Source organism: Thermobia domestica, chromosome 8 (genome assembly GCF_964235325.1).
Source record: "Thermobia domestica chromosome 8, izTheDome1.hap1.1, whole genome shotgun sequence".
In the NCBI taxonomy this organism is placed as follows: Eukaryota; Metazoa; Arthropoda; class Insecta; order Zygentoma; family Lepismatidae; genus Thermobia; species Thermobia domestica.
In genome coordinates, this window is record NC_137461.1 from 228,700,247 (window position 1) to 228,716,688 (window position 16,442).

At 40.0% G+C, this 16,442-nt stretch overlaps 1 protein-coding gene across 2 annotated transcripts in view; it reads left to right on the top strand.

The window, feature by feature from the left end:
* LOC145693464 (uncharacterized) overlaps positions 1-16,442 on the top strand; it is a 622,508-nt gene that overhangs the window by 42,548 nt on the left and 563,518 nt on the right. For both annotated transcript variants that reach the window (XM_081769494.1, XM_081769493.1), the window contains exon 2: positions 15,367-15,420. The gene's annotated coding sequence lies outside the window, so the exon portion shown is untranslated. The remainder of the gene's footprint in view (positions 1-15,366; positions 15,421-16,442) is intronic.

Sequence of the window (16,442 nt, forward strand, 5' to 3'; positions counted from 1 at the left end):
TAAAAAAACTCTACCGAAAGAAAAAATAGATACTAGAACAAAAGTTTTATTCAACAATGAAAATTAAATAAGGTCGAAAATGAGCATCAATAAAGAACAATTTAGCCTCTATGGATAAAAGAAAAGCTCTTAGAAATATTTTGTTTGCTTTTTCTTTTTTAAAGTGAGAAAGAATTATATTGCAAAAAAAAAAAAAAAAAAGAAAAGAAAGAAAAAGAAAACGAAAAAAAGTGGAAGGGGTTTTAAATTGAAAATATGATCTATACCGAAAAGAATAGTTACTAGCAAAAGAATTTTATTCAACAATGAAGACTGAATAAGGTCGAAAATTAGTTCAATAAAGGATTTAGCCTTTCTGGATAAAAGAAAAGATCTTAGAACTATTTTTTTATAAGAGAAAGAATTACAGTAAAATACGTTGAGATGGAAAATATATGGAGTGAGTTTTGCACACTACAAACTGCTTAAAGTAAAAACTTGAAATTAGAGAATACATAGAATTTGTGACATAAGATAGTACTTAGGAAGGATTTGATGGTAATTTTACTAGGAAGGGGAACAACGAGGATGGCAATTATTATAACAAGATGTTCCTAACGGAATTCCTTAAAAAACAGAAAAATTGATATTTAGACTTTTCATTTAAACTGACTGACCGTTTCTCAATGTTCCACAACGCTGTGCTGGCTTCTACTGCATGCGGTAGACTTTAGAACTGATTTTCACAATTTGTCTATGACTTCCTTCCCTTCTATTTTGATCTTGAATATCTCGCAACCACACATCAACAAGTGATGAGACCAACTTTAAAATACTCCTTAGGCCGTACTGAATCAATTGGCAACATAATTGTCCCTCTCACGATTTTCGACAAAACCCGCCCTCACACTTTAATCTTAAATATCTCGGCAACTACTCATCAGCAAGTGATGAGAACAACTTTAAAGCACTTCTTAGGCCCTACTGAATCGATTCACACTTTGTTTGTTCCTCTCAGACAATTTCCGATAAAACCTGTCTTCTGCCCAAATTTTTATAATTCTTAAAATTATAACAGGTTAAATTCATGTTGCTAATACTGAAAATTTAATGAGTGTCGCTACAGACACGTCTCAGAGCGATCCTCTCCTAGCTTTCAGGTACTAACCGACAACCACGTGTAACAGCCTTAGAACTGCCCAGTCATGTTTGAAAGATCCTTTGCTAGAAGATAAATTAGCTTCCAAAATGATGCCGCTGACATTCAACCTTATCTTACCAAATTTTGGTCAGATTTACTAATGGCTCCTTTTCTGTCTGCTAAAATGGTTAAGCTTCTGAGAACCCTCAGTACTAGGTTTCTAAAGGAGATTATCTTCACTGCGACTTCTGAAGACCTTGTGAAAATTTATCGAGATGGTGGTAGAACTTGCAGTCAGCGAAACGTTCAAGTCGGGTTCTGTAACTGACAATTGTAAGGTCAGAGAAATTACGTGAACTTGACTTTCTACGTTTTCGTAATGGATGTTCACATATTTAAAGATGTCTGAACAAGAATATTTATTATAAATCACCGCTGTAGAATTACTAGGGCAAAGAGGGGGTAAATCCTTCTATCAAATAAATAAGAACTAGTTCTGGGGATAAAAGGACATGTGAGCTCTATGAACAGACTCATCTGTGATGTAACATGTCATTCTTCAAATTCAGTTTTAGATGAGAAATTTGGGGAGGAGCAAAAAATAAATATGGCATTGGAAATGCTTGCGAAAAAGTGTAATTTGTCAGACTGCTGCTGATGAAGTAAAGGAACTTTACAAACATTTATACCTAAGAAAAATAATTACAATAAAAATGAGTGATTTTGACGACTAACAATCGTTTGGAATACTCATGGTTGTCCTTGGTGATACTAACATCGTCATTGTTCATTAAGAAGATTCTAATATTATCACAGAGAAACGCCTCCGTTGAACGTCATACGGAGGTATTCAGTCACTGCTTATCTTAAAACTGCTAATTCATGCAGTAAGCAATGCTAATGCAGCTGGAAAGAAACTCTTCAGAGAGGAACATCGTAATTGAAACTAAGGAAAATTGTTTTAAAAAAGCTGCAACAGCGTTCGGAAACCTAAAGAAAGAAAAAGATCCATGAGAAGTCAGCAAAAGAAATTAAGAAAGTTGATGAACGTGAAGGGTTTGAAGAAAACACTGCGGTGATATTGTAGATCGTAAGCGGGATGAATGAGTAATATCTCATCTTATAATATTGACTTGTCACTGAATTAGTATAAATATCTAGTATCGTGTCAGCCCGCTCTTTGGCCTTAAGAACTGCAGCAACACGGCGACTCCATCAGCTTCTGGACGTCGTCTGAAGGTATTGCAAGTAATGAGTCGTCCACAGCTGCCCCTTGTTCATTGGTGGGAACTGTCTGCTCCTTACAGCCCTTTCACGACACCACAAATGTTCCACTGGATTCAAATCTAGACTGCACAGTGGGGGTAGTGCATTAACTGAAGGTCGGTAAAATGTTCCTCGAATCACTTTGCGGCTGTCCGGCACCTGTAGGCTGGACAGTTGTCTTGCTGGAAAATTTCCGTTCCGTTGGCATGAACTATGACCATGAATGGATGTACATGGTTCCGAGGATATCCACGTACTGGTTGACATTCAGGGATTCTCTAACACGTCAGTGAAGCCCAACTACGCCAGTCCATATAATAGACTCGCCACCACCTTGCAATGTACCAACTTGACATGCGGGTTCCGTAGCTTCATGCTGTTGTCGCCAAATTCAGATCCACGGTGGCGGAATCGGGATTCATCATACGAGGTCACTCGTTTCCACTGTTCCATGATATAATCTGAGGTGTTCGAGTCCATGCAAGGCATTCAGTTCGATGGCGGCCTGTGAGCAGGAAGCTGGGGTTGGTCTGTGGCTCCTAAAGCCAAATCGACGCAGGGAATGTTGAACCGTCCGTGCACGAAAACTTAGGATGGAATCTTTATTCAGCTGGAATGCGATTTGCGACAGGGTCTAGCCCCTATTGGTTCGTAAGATACAGCCGGGACAGTCCACGCTCATTGAGGGTACACTGACATTTGCACTGTGACTGGTTTCCGGATGTCTTCCCTGCATTTGTAATATCGACATGCCATTTTTTACATATGTGGACTACCACCCTTACCAGCGGAGCTAAGGAAGCCCACCTCCGAAATGGGCAACTACGTCGTGCCCTTGGGTCTGGGAGATAAAGAGGGAACGTATCCTACGGTTCTCAGCACGTATAAAGGAGGGTAGTCAGAAAGGTCAGTGGAGTGAATGTAACGCCCTACCGAGAGGGGTGCCCAACCCTTAAGAGCGTGTGTGCGTTCTTTTGGGTCCGGGATGGGATTAATGTCCTAACGCACTTTAGTACCTCAACAGTAAGAGAGGTAGTTTTAGCAATGCTTCGTCTCAGAGTTTTGAAGTTTACTGGGTGCTGGAACGAAGCTGCTTGGAGAACTGCTGCTTCCAAGTGGTTACGTGTTTAAAGCTAAACAGTCTACATCAGCCATAATGTACGGTGTACTTCTACCGGAAATAGAGAATTAGAGGGTGTATTGCTTGGACGACCCTATAAATGGAGGATGTGGTAGCCCTTCTCAAATGACGGCCTACACGTGCTATTGTTCCTACCAGGGAATAAAACTTCGGTAGACTTCCAAATGACTATGTCTGTTCACAGATGTTCTACATCAGTATCAGTCTACTGCTTGGAGAGTGACTGAGCGACGACTGGGAAAAGAAGAGATCCTAGGAATATCTAAAAAGTTTCCGATCGCAATGGAAGGGAGGAATCTCTCTGGGATAAGGGGCTGGCGTCAAACTCAATTGGTGATTTAACACAGACCATTGGATCCGAGACGAGACACGAGAGTATCTCGACGTGTTCGCGGTACCTCTATGCGGATACAGGTAGACAGGGCAGAAATTATCGAGTTCCCTCGGGCTCTCACATTGGGTGTGACTGCTGGGCTGTAGTCAAATAGTGGGATGCGGCGCCTATTGCTTGGACTGGCGGGAGGTGAGCTTGCCTTATAACACATAGGCGCTATGGCTTCAAAGCGTAGAAGGACCTTACTCGCAAGCAGAGCCGATTCGACTAATAAGATAAATTAATAGGCACTAAGGACTTCGGTCTGGTCACGCAGTGGGCATATTCCACTCCCTAGGTGTGAGAATGTGGTTACTCTCGTAAGTAAACACCAAGGGCAAGGGACAAACCTTGAAGGTGCACCCCGGACATGAGGACTAACATTGTCCAATGATCTGCAACTGAGTCAAAAACAGTTACAGATAAAATATCTCCTTCGTGACTAAGCGGTTAGCATACGCGTCTTTGGCGTGGGATTTGTACCCTTTTGTACCACAAAGAAAGAAGTTTGTACCATTCAAATCAACAAATTCTAAATCAAACTTGGACCACGTCTGTCACCTGTAGTGTGACATCTTCAAATTCAAATTTTAAGTAGCTCAAAATTATGTATTCTTTTGTACACCCAGCCACAAAAGTATCTCCCCCTAAGTGCTCTAATTCCATTACTTGGGGTCCAGGTCTTTTGCTGTTGAGAACGCCTAGACAGATGCAACCCAACTTCCACGTAACTATTCTCGGCACTGACAGCAGTTGGTAGCACTGAGTCAAGTCTGTATGGAAATAAAATTGTGAGTAGATGAGGTACGAAACATTTCTCCATTCTGAGATCAATCTCTTTGGTTCAGAGCGTGTTGTCCAATAAACATCATGTTATTCAATATTGCTGTGTATGTAATGTATGTTTTCATTATATTCTGTATATTCAAAGAAATAAAAACACTGATCACACATGAATGAGAAAATGATGAAAGTAGCTAAAAATATCAAATCTAGAACAATTGCTGAAAATAACTTTGTAAATGAATATCTCCATTGAGAGACCTTCTCCAATTCTCCTCATTCCACCATCTTTTTCTTTCTGGAGGAGAGAAGATGTTGCTTGTCACACTGAGTGTGCATTGAAATTGAAACAGAAACACCAAAAAATTTCAGTCTGGCCGGGATTCGAACCCGGGTCCACCAAATAGAAGTTCAATGCGCTAACCACTCACCTACCGCGCCATTTATACTTCCACCCAAACTAATACCTAGTTAAAGTCGCTTCATAGAAAAATATAAACAAGATACTCAATTATAACAAAAACAAACAAATATAAACAAAATATAAATAAAAATATAAACAAGAAAATATAAGCAACTTGTGCGTCTTAATGACTTACTCGAGATTTCCTTCTTTAACTACATAGACGTTCCTCAATGAGGAAAATATCACGAAATATTCTTCAAGTTGGGACTACGCCATCGGCAGAGCCCCGTGCCCCCCCAGAGAAGCTCCTCGCCATTCGAGGGTGCCCATTTTGAGACAGTTTTCTTACTCCATATACAATACGAACATGAAATTAGAAATGAAGCATGAAATAAGGTCGCTACATTACATAAACAAAACAGCACACAAAAGGTAAATAGAACAAAAATGAGTCGTGGACTCATTTCAGTAATATTTATTCGTATGGCTTTGAGATTTATCAATATTGCCCCCTTAATAATTTTGTCATGTATGGAATGGGCCCAGGAAGTAACTAACGGAACAGCAGACCTTGCCGTGCGGGAGGGCCCACAGGCTCTGGGGGACCCATAAAGATTAAGAAAAAGATGGAGAGGTGGCCCAATAATTAGAAAATCTACTTTTTCTAGGGGGCCCAAATAAGCTTATTAATGCTTGCCCCCCCCGCAGAAAAGAATCTAAGTTACGGCGCTGGTCATCGGTTCCAGGGATGGTTCCGATTTACATTATATTTCGTCTTTACCATAACTTCTAATTTCCAAAGAAGAAAAGACGGCAGAAATTATTTTCACATTCTTTGAATTGTATCAACACGTGTAGAAATAGTCAGTTCTATGTTTATGTTCCATAACGACTAGTTTATTTTCTTGTATTCATATGAGGAGTTTGTGGCAAATTGAACCGGTGGCACTAGCCGAGTGATCCTGGGCGCTCGGTTTCTGATCATGAGGCGCAATCCACTAGGGGTTCGAATTTCTCTGAAGAGCAAGGTCGGAATTTTAATTGTCCTCAGTATTTCTGTGTTCGTGTTCCTGTAGTATTTGGAATACGTCGAAAGGACATGAAGTGCCAGTGGCGAACAATACTCCGGTTGGGGCGATTTGTTTTTTAAAAAAATGTGAAAGCAGGAAACTCCCATTGCAGCCACTGGGGTGCAAATCCCGTCGTGGTAATTAGTAATTTTATGAATGGGAAGATAATGTTTATGTAATTGGTATTGTAATTATGTTATTCCATTATTATTATTATTATTATTATTATTATTACCACAATGGAAAGAAAAAAGTAACAGTCGAAGGTATTCATAGGAACAGAAAAGATATAGAGTATGTAAGATGTTTCTTAGGTTTACACATGAACGCAATAATATTATTTCGTTTATGGATTTAGATAGAATTATCATTTTATGACAACAAGAAATGGAATATATTTCTTAGCTGATAACAGGAAGCATTTTGTTTCGCCCTTCTTCTAAGTAGAAAGGTGAGGTGACATCTTAAATAAGATCATTCTCGTGACTAGCGATCCCTATTGTAAGTTCGATCACTATTTGCAATTTGTGCACAGCTAGGAACAATTTCTTGAAACTCATTTTTGGCCCATACTACAGCAGTAAGGACGTGTTTAGTCCTTATGTGTTCAATAATCCTTGTCCAAACACGTTACTTGCCAGACAGTTATAAAAGTTGATACGGATGACGTAATTCTGTGTTGTTGGCATTTCACCTGTAAAGGAAGTTGTCTCAAATCTTAGACCCATAGAAATTTAATATTTTTCATGTTAGTATACGTCAGAAGTATTAATTTTGTAGATTATAAAAATTTCCTGAATTGCCACAGCCGGAATCGAACTCGCGTCCCCAACATTATGAAACTAACGCTTAAGCCACTACTCTAAGACATCACTGTTCTGGGAGAAGGAAAAAATGAAGCTGTAGTGAATTTTACGATTCCAGTGTAATAATGCTGAAACTTTCTGATTTCAGTCATGATAAAATAGTAGATTATTATGCAGAAAGAATAGTCCAGAGAAGTCAACTTTAAATTGACAACTCATATGTACGGAGGCGCTGCCGTATTCTCTCGCCTCGGGCCCTGATTTTTCACGGCACGGCATTGGACAGATACTTATATTGATTGGAATTTGGTGTATCAGGGCACTGGATTATTTTTTTAAAGTTAATTAATTTAACGAACCTTCCTCAGTGCCTTGTTTCCTATTTTGACGAGTTTTATTCGCTTTTACAGTTTTTCCACTAACTCTTTAAGAAGAGGGACAAAAACACAGAAACATGGATTACAGTGAAAATCACAAACACTATTCGCGCGTTCTTCCCTTGCCTGAAGTAAAACAATAAAATATGGTGAACATGCTTTTTGGTCTTGTTTTCTGTGGTGTCAAATCGAGAGTTGGAGTGTGTCAGTGGGTCAAATTGATCGAGTTTTCTGGGTGGGTCAGTGGGTGAATAGCATGTGACCCACTGCGACGCACCATCCACCGTGACCCACCACTCACTATGACGCACTTTGATCCACCGACCCTCTCTGCTCACTGCATTGTAGACAGCATCTTTTGACGCGACAAAACGCCAATGAACCACAAAATTACTCCTCCAAAATATGTTAAATCTGCTACATGTGTGATTTGTTTACATTAAGGTGTCTAGAAACACTAAAAAAGTACCCCCGGAAGGGGGGGGCAGAACCACCAACCTTATGATTATTGAGCGGGTGTTCTTCCGACTTCGCCACGGAGGCCATGAAGGAGACGTCGCTTGTAAAGGAATAAATCGTTGAAATCTTTTTAATTTGGTCAATCAGAGCGCTATTTAAACCGTATATGTAAGACGATAGCTGTTTGAGATAAAATAAAATGCGTTCGCCATGTGATTTTATAACAAAATGACGCGTGTCTATGTACTTTATTTCATAGTTCTCCCGTACTTACTTTCTAATGAACGACAGTTGCCATCTAAATTCATACAACTATCGCACTCAAGATTTTTCACTTCATGATGTTGAGGCAGAGGTTATTCTTGACCCCCGGAGCTCACTTTAGGAACAATTCGTCAGGAAAAAATAATATATAATAATAACGCATGCACATGACTGGAGATAATTCGTGTTGGTCCCTTCGCGATTCTCCGCGACGAATCGAATGAGCGCGGACCAAAACGAAGTCCTCGCTGCTACGCGGTGGTAACTTCAACACCCCGACACGAGATATCTGTTTCGACTCGACAAAACCCTGCCGGCAGTGGGACACTAGCGGTAATTCTTCGACTCGTCTCTATATTGAGGATCGACGTTTACCCGCAAGTGGGCTACTGGGTGTTGGCGACGTTTACGGCATGGGGTGGGTCTATGTTTCATATAGCCTCGCTGCTGAAAGGGACGTTTAACTCAAAATCAACTCAACAAAACATAGTGCTTCGCATCATATATCCATATATGGTATAATAATTGCTGAAGCTCGTTTATTATATGGATTGCTTAGAGCATAGGGCACTCTACCCATAAGTTGTGAGAAAAATAGACATAAAATTTGTAATGTAAGCTTCTGTATGTTGGTCTACGTACCATTGATTTGAGACTTTCAAATTTCATCCGTTTTTCCACTGAAAAGTATCGATAATTCAACAAGGAAATGAAATAATTAGACCATGATAATTTAATTGAAATTCATCGTAATTTTGGCCATGACAAACACTTTACTATTTTATATCGTAAAGGTCAGATCCATGATTATTGTAACAGAGTGGTGCTTGAGGGATTGACCGTAGAAATTCAAACTCCGATTAGTTAGAATTTGACAACTTGATTTTATTACAAGTATAAACTCTTTAGTCGGTAGAAAAGAGGTCGTGGATCATGCGTCAGTGTTGATGACAATGTGTTTTGGTGGGTCAGTGGTTCATGGTGGGTGGTGGGTCATGATGGGTAGTGGGTCAGAGTGGGCCAAGGTGGGTGGTGGATCATGGGTCAGAGTGGGTCGCGGTGGGTTGTGGGTCAAGTTTTTATTGACCCACGCCATCTATGATCAAATCTGTAAAAACAAACCAAAGAAAGAGCAATATTACTACACAAAACGCTCAACATCTTAGCTATTCATGACAAACTATTGCATGATCAGAATAACTCTAGTATATCCACAAATCATCATTTTATATCCACAAATCATCATTTGTCATATTTTACCGAAATACATCATGACTTTTCTGATAACCTGATACTCTAAATGTTGTTAATACGCAAAGTTCATTGATCTCATCACTTATTTACTTATTCTCTTATGATCATCACACCCATTAGGGTACTTCCCGTATATATAGAAAGGTGAAATGTAATTTCCAGGCTTGGTGAAGCGTGGAAGTAAACAAATGAAAAGCAACAGGATAATATTTTCCTCCTCCAAACCTCCTAAAGTAGTTTGTGTTGATTATTCAACAAAAAGACTTGAAATCCATCAGAAAATTCATAAAGTATAAAATATGTAACCGTCTCGACTTTGCAATAATAATAATAAAGGAATAACAGAATTACAAAATCCATTACGTAAACAATACCTTCCAATTAAGAAAAAATGATTTCCACGACGCAGGGCCGTAACTTTGAGGCCAGGGAACCACTTCCCCCAGGGAAGCTTCCCACCGTTCGAGAGATTCGCATTTTAAGACAAAATTTCTTACTCCATACACAATACGAAAATGAAATTATAAGTGAAGCATCAAACAGGTTCACTACATTACATAAACAGAACACCACACTAAAGGTAAATAAAACAATAATGAGTCGTAGGCCCATTTCAGTAAAAAAATGTCTACTATTAGGGGCACTAGAAATAATATATATTCGTATATTATTGTGAGATTTGTCAACATTGTCCCCTTAATTAATTTCTCGTGTATAGAACGGACCCAGAGTCGTAACTAACGACCCCGCAGACCTTGGTGTGCGGGAGATTCCAAGAATTTCAGATATCGTCTGATCTTATTGGCCGATACAGATAGAACATCATGAGTCATGACCTACATATAGCGGAAATTAATGTCAACTGCTGTCGGCCCTCGTGGCTGAGTGTTCGAGGACAACGTTCTAGTAATGAGAATGTTTTTTGGCGTGGGTTCAAACTTTGCCCAAGGATTTTTTAAATTTTCATAACACTTTTTTCATTAAAATAAGCTTGCAGTTTTACTATACGGATCCATGGTAATAATAATAATAATAATAATAATAATAATAATAATAATAATAATAATAATAATAATAGTTGTAGTAGTAGTAATAGTAGTAGTAGTAGGAAGGGGTTAGAAGCCCCGCAGGGTTTAGTTAGGTGCTGTTGCTTAAATTTTTCTGTACATTTTACATGACCAACTTCAAACAGTTGGCTAGGATAGCGCGCGAATACTGAAACTCTTGGGATCGGCGTAAATGCTGCCGGCTCTTCTTCTGTGGAAATTAGAAGGTACGATAAGGAAGAATAGTAGTAATGTAAATGAGGAGCAGTTAAAAAGGATGAGGTAGCCTCAACTTGAAGAACGTTTCGTGATATTTTCCTCATTGACGAAGGTCTATCTAACTTGCTTTTGAGTTAAAGAAGGAAATCTCGAGTAAGTCATTTTGACACTCATAAGGAACGTCTTCTCATACGAGCATTAGTTGTTTGTATAGTCTTACATGCAACGATTTTAACTAGCTAAAAGTTTAAATAAAAGGTTAAGTAACGCGGTAGGTAAGTGGTTAGCGTATTGAACTTCTGTTCGGCGGGCCCGGGTTCGAATCCCAGCCAGGTTGAAACTTTTTCAAATGTTTCAATTTCAATACATACTCAGTGTGACAAGAAAGATCTTCTCTCCTCCAGAAAGAAAAAGATGTTGGAATGACGAGAATTGGAGAAGGTCTCTCAATGAATGGAATCATTTACTAACTTACTTCCAGCAGTTGTTCTAGATTTGATATTTTCAGCTACTTCCAAGCATTCATGCGTGGTCAGTGTTTTTATTTCTCTAAACATACAGTATATAAAGAAATAATACATTACATACACACAATATTAAGATAAATATATGGTTTGGAAAACACGATCCGAACCATAGAGATTCATCTTAGAATGGGGAACTGTTTTGTTAGTCATCTACTTTACAATTTTACATGGATAAACATCTGGACCAGGGCCAGCAACTGCTGTCAGTGCCGAGAAAAGATACGTGTAAGCAGGGTTGCATCTGTCTAGGAGTTCTCACAACTTCAAATTACCTTCACCCCAAGGAATGGAATTAGAGTACTTAGGTGGGAGATACTTTTGTGACTGGGTGTACCACTAAGAAAAAATGTACCGTTCAAATAAATAAAATATGGTCATTACAAACAGTGCAAGAAGAATGGTTGTAACATCAGTTTAAGTGGAATAAAAAATGTTATTAAAAACTACAAGGCCAACGAAGCTCCACCATTTGGATCACCAACGAAGTTGCCTAGGAAGCGGGAATGCACCAAGGCCACCTTCATCATGCAGAGGAAACTTCGCAAAATGGCAATGCAAGAAAATCCGCCAACTCAAAGGTGTATGGCTGATCGTCATGACGTGTCTTTGGGGACTGTGAGCTGGACGTTACACCATCAACTCAAGCTGGAAAAAGTCATGAAAGCTCGCGGCCATCTTCTCACGGATGCCTACCAAAAGAAACGAAAGTGTAACGCTTAGAAGCTGTACGAACAGCATCTGGCAAAACAAAGGTGGATGTACGTCGTAACGCCCGATGAAGCATGGATTTACCTTGCCGGCTGTGGCAAACCGAGAGCCATCATGTACCGAGAGAAAGGCGCCAAGAACTTCAAAAGGTGGGTTCGTGTCTGAAAAGAATCCTTCCCAAAAGGGTTCATGGTCGTTACTGGCTACTGTTACCGAGGTAAACTGAAGATTCGTAGGGTGGCAAAGAACTGCAAAATAAATTCGCAGTACTTTCAGGAGGAGATCATGCGGCCGATCTACAAGCATGAGATTCCAACAATGTACGGAAATGACGGCAATCTGGTGCACATTCACATGGACAAGGCCTCATCACATACCTCACGATCGTCCCTCGCATTCTACAGGGAGATGGAGGAGGCAAGTGGTATACAGGTGATACCTTTCAATGAGGTACCTGTCAAATCTCCAGATGCAAGTCCTATGGACTATTGTGGATTTGGATTGCTGAAGCGGGCTTTGGGAAAATGGCGTGTAACAACTGTGGAAGGACTTTGGAAAGCTGTGTAAAGGGAATGGGACAAGATTCCCCTCCCAGTTCTTCAGAGAAGCCTATTACAGTAAAAATTACGCTGTCGGGCTATTGTTAAGAACCAAGGGAAACACATCGAGCACTTACGGACCTGGCGCCATGGATTCTTCTAAATTTTTTGGTAAGTCGAAATTGGCCAAATGTAGACTGAACAACCTCTGTATATGGGATGTTCCTGAATTTCGAAGCTGATATCGCACATCTTTACCTTATGATGAATATTGTGTAGCAAAACGTATTTTGACTTACAAAAACATGGGATAGAGGTGTTTCAGTGGTAGGACCTTGATCTCCGGTGCGTCTTTGGTTCACTCCCAGCTTGCGCTAAGTAGGCTTTGTGATAGACTAACACCATATGGGCGGGTTTCCTCAGGGTTCACGTGTTTCCTCCCCCTTTTTTCATTCCACCATTGCATTCATTCACATCATCACCTACACAGCATACCCTACGTTTAGCCTACACAGCATACTTTTGAGACGTAAAATTGATACAGATGGTGATCAGAAAAATGGAAACACCTGAACGAAATATCAACTTACCAGATTAATATGGTGTCGGGCCACCTTTCGCCTTCAGAACAGCCTTGATGCGACGTGGGATGGAGTCATAGAGGTCGTGAATGGTAGCAAGTGGAATTTTACACCATTCCTCGTGCAGGGCATCGGCCAGTGCTGTGAGAGAGGATGGAGGTGGAAATCGTCTCCGGAGTCTTGTTTCCAAGACGGACCACAGATGTTCAATTATGTTGAGATCTGGGGATTGGGCGGGCCAGGGGAGGTGTTGAACTTCATCCCGATGTTCCTCAAACCACGCTGCAACAACGCCAGCTGTGTGAATGGGTGCATTATCATCCAGGAAGATGGCGTCATTGTCCGGGAACAACATCCTGACCATAGGATGCAAGTGATCTCCTAAAATTGCGACATAATCGTTGGCAGTGATTCGTCCGCTAAGTGTGACCACAGGACCCAATGAAAACCATGATATGGCGGCCCACAGCGTCACCGAGCCGCCGCCATGTTTCACAGTTGGGCGGAGACACTGCAGATCATAAGCTTTTTTGGGCGTTCTCCACACATAAACGCGGCCCGTGGTTGGGAATAGGGTGAAGGATGACTCATCCAACCATCTCACACGTTTCCAGTCCTCAACGGTCCAAGTTGCATGGTCGCGGCACCATTTGCCACGTGTGAAAGCGTTATGATCCCTGATGAGCGGTTTAGCCCGTGCAACACGACCCCGTAAGTTCATGTCATGTAATTCGCGGCGGACTGTGATTGTCGAAAGAGGGTGGGGGAGGTGCTGATTGAGTTCCTCCGTCACTTGCTCCGCAGTGACACGACGGTTCTGCGTGACAGTGCGCTTTAATACCCGGCGTGACCTGTCACTCATGATTTTCTTCCGCCCACTGTTCCGCTTCCCCGATGTGGTTTTCCCGTGTGTTGTGTAGGCCGTCATCACCTTCGACACTGTCCCACGCGACACACCTAACACAGTATTCACTGCCGTCACACTCACTCCACATAACCGCGCACCAACAATTTGCTCTCTTTGAAACTCTGAGAGGTCTCCCATTTTACACTACCTCCATCTGCTGCAGCCACTGGACACTGCTGTTCCAGTGAGCCTGACGTAGTATGGAGACCAACCTAACACACCGCCACCAGCGGTCCGGCGCTGCGGGCGCCACGACACCACTGCCAACCCATACATCTGACGTGTTGCGAACTGCAGGTGTTTCCATTTTTCTGATCACCATCTGTATATATTTTGCAAAAAGAACTTCTTTTCAAGAACGATCTCCGACTTTTTTTTTTTTGTAGCAGCTCCGCATCATATCCGCAACAGCTTCGTCTATCATGGGCTTGAGTTTTCGAGTTCCGCCCACTTTATTGGTGTTATGAATTGTCTCTTACTATTTTATTATCAGTGGTCATTTCTTGTCATCTCATTTAGCCTAAACTGTGTAAGACTGTACACTGTGGAAAGTAAAACTCAAAAATAAATATTAAAAGTATTATTGAATAGCTTTTTGTAATAGGCTTGCGTGATTTTGATATCCTTTTCTAAATACACGAACGGACTCTCGCATTCGGAATTTTTTGGTGAGGAAGTTCGTAAACATTTCGACTCTTCTTTGTTTTGGTCTGTAAGTTGTACAGAAATAACCAGGTTTACACAGACTGTTTGAGATTACCCGTTTCATCCCTGTCAAAATACTGAAGAATGACCATGAAAGTGATGAAACTTTTATCATCCTATTCTGTAGTAAAATACTTGGAGACCAGCTGGTAGAAATATTTCTCATGCCCACTACACTACTTGCGATGTGGGCTGCTCATTTCCGTGTGTCCATAGTTCATGTAGTTCATTTCTCTGATATACATGCATTAAACAAAACCATTTAATTAATGTGTCTTCGTATCCCAACATGTGAATTTCACTAAAGTCTATGCGTATTTTTCATCCTTGGTACTGATAGGGCCTGATTGGCCCGTAAAAGTTGGTCCTACTTACCTTTTTACTATTGTCTTTTAATGTTGCTGACATATTTCAAATTGTCATTTGCGGACTTCCTTTGTCGATCAGCCTGTCCTATGTGTTTGATGTAGCTTGACTACCTGTCTGTGTGAAGCTGGTAGTGATAACCATCTCTATGCTTCAATTCTGAGTACTGGATAAAGTTCAGAATTCATCATCACTGTAGCAGTATTTGTTCTGTAACTTTTTCTTTGACGACATTTGGAGCCCTTGTCTTCAAATATACAATCCACCGGTTTTAGTATTCAATATTGAGCCTAAACTATCTTTATTTCCTCCGTTTCCTTCTATTTCAAATTTGCAAAAAGCAATATTTGTTATTTTATATTTTATGGAAATTATTTATTTGTAAAGAAATTGGATATTTAAAATAATATTTTCAGATTATTAAAAATGTACTTTTATATGCTTTTCAGAACTATCTTTGAATCTTGTGAACGAGCCAAAAGAATGTTCATTGTTTTCCGGAGGTAAGTAGTTTTTTTCGGTTAAATTATAATTCAATACATATTACTTCAATGTATAGGAGTTTCGCTAAGATATGATAAAACATCTGATAAAACATGGATCTCGTAAATACAGGGTTCGACGAATGGAATACAGTTTCTAAAACAACATGGATGTGTTATATTCATGGAAGAGTCGTACTCCTATTTAAGATAGGAACAAATTTGTATTACTGTTGTCTTTCGCAAATGTAAAGTTTAATATTTCAGGAGAAAATAAAGTTCACGTCTGTATGTTTTGAACTGCAGTGAAAATATAATCGTTGACATAAATTATCAGTTAGGATTAACAGCTGAGAAGGTAACTGATAAAATGTTTCGTATGGAATATTGTAGTCTTTGAGGTAGGAACATATGGTTTTACGCGAAGGCGATGAAAACAAACTTTAGGGTTTCAAAATGTGGGTGTGAAGAAGAATTGGGAGGCTTGGTTCAACGGAAAACAAATCTCGAAGTGTTAAAACGGCAAGAGAGAAAAGAATAATTCTAGATGTAATTGAAAAGAGGAAGAAAAACTAGTTGAAACGTTGGTTGAGAAGGAAATCTGTCATTAGGGAGGTGTAAAAATGTAAAATGGAAGGAGAAAAGGAAGAGGACGAAATAGGCTATAGTTGGTTTACGACATTAAAATAGAACATTGATACATCGAGATGAACAGGTTAGCTGAAAGCCATGGTGCATAGAAGTTCTTTCAGTTTGCACAGAACATCTAAAATAATGTTGATGACTTAGAAATTCCATGGTCATGAAATTTGATTATTTTGAAATGACTTAAGCTTATGATGTAGAAATTTCCAAGTGTCATGTAATGATACATTAAGTAAGATCTTTCAATTTATGATGCAGTTACTATATTGTGCTGTAGAGTACGGAATAAGATAAGAGGATAAAATACGGAAAGAAAGTCTGGAAGTGACAGAAATTTCGTGTATACTTGATTTCCACAAATACATGGGGTAACGCCCGAAATGATACTGTATTTCTTT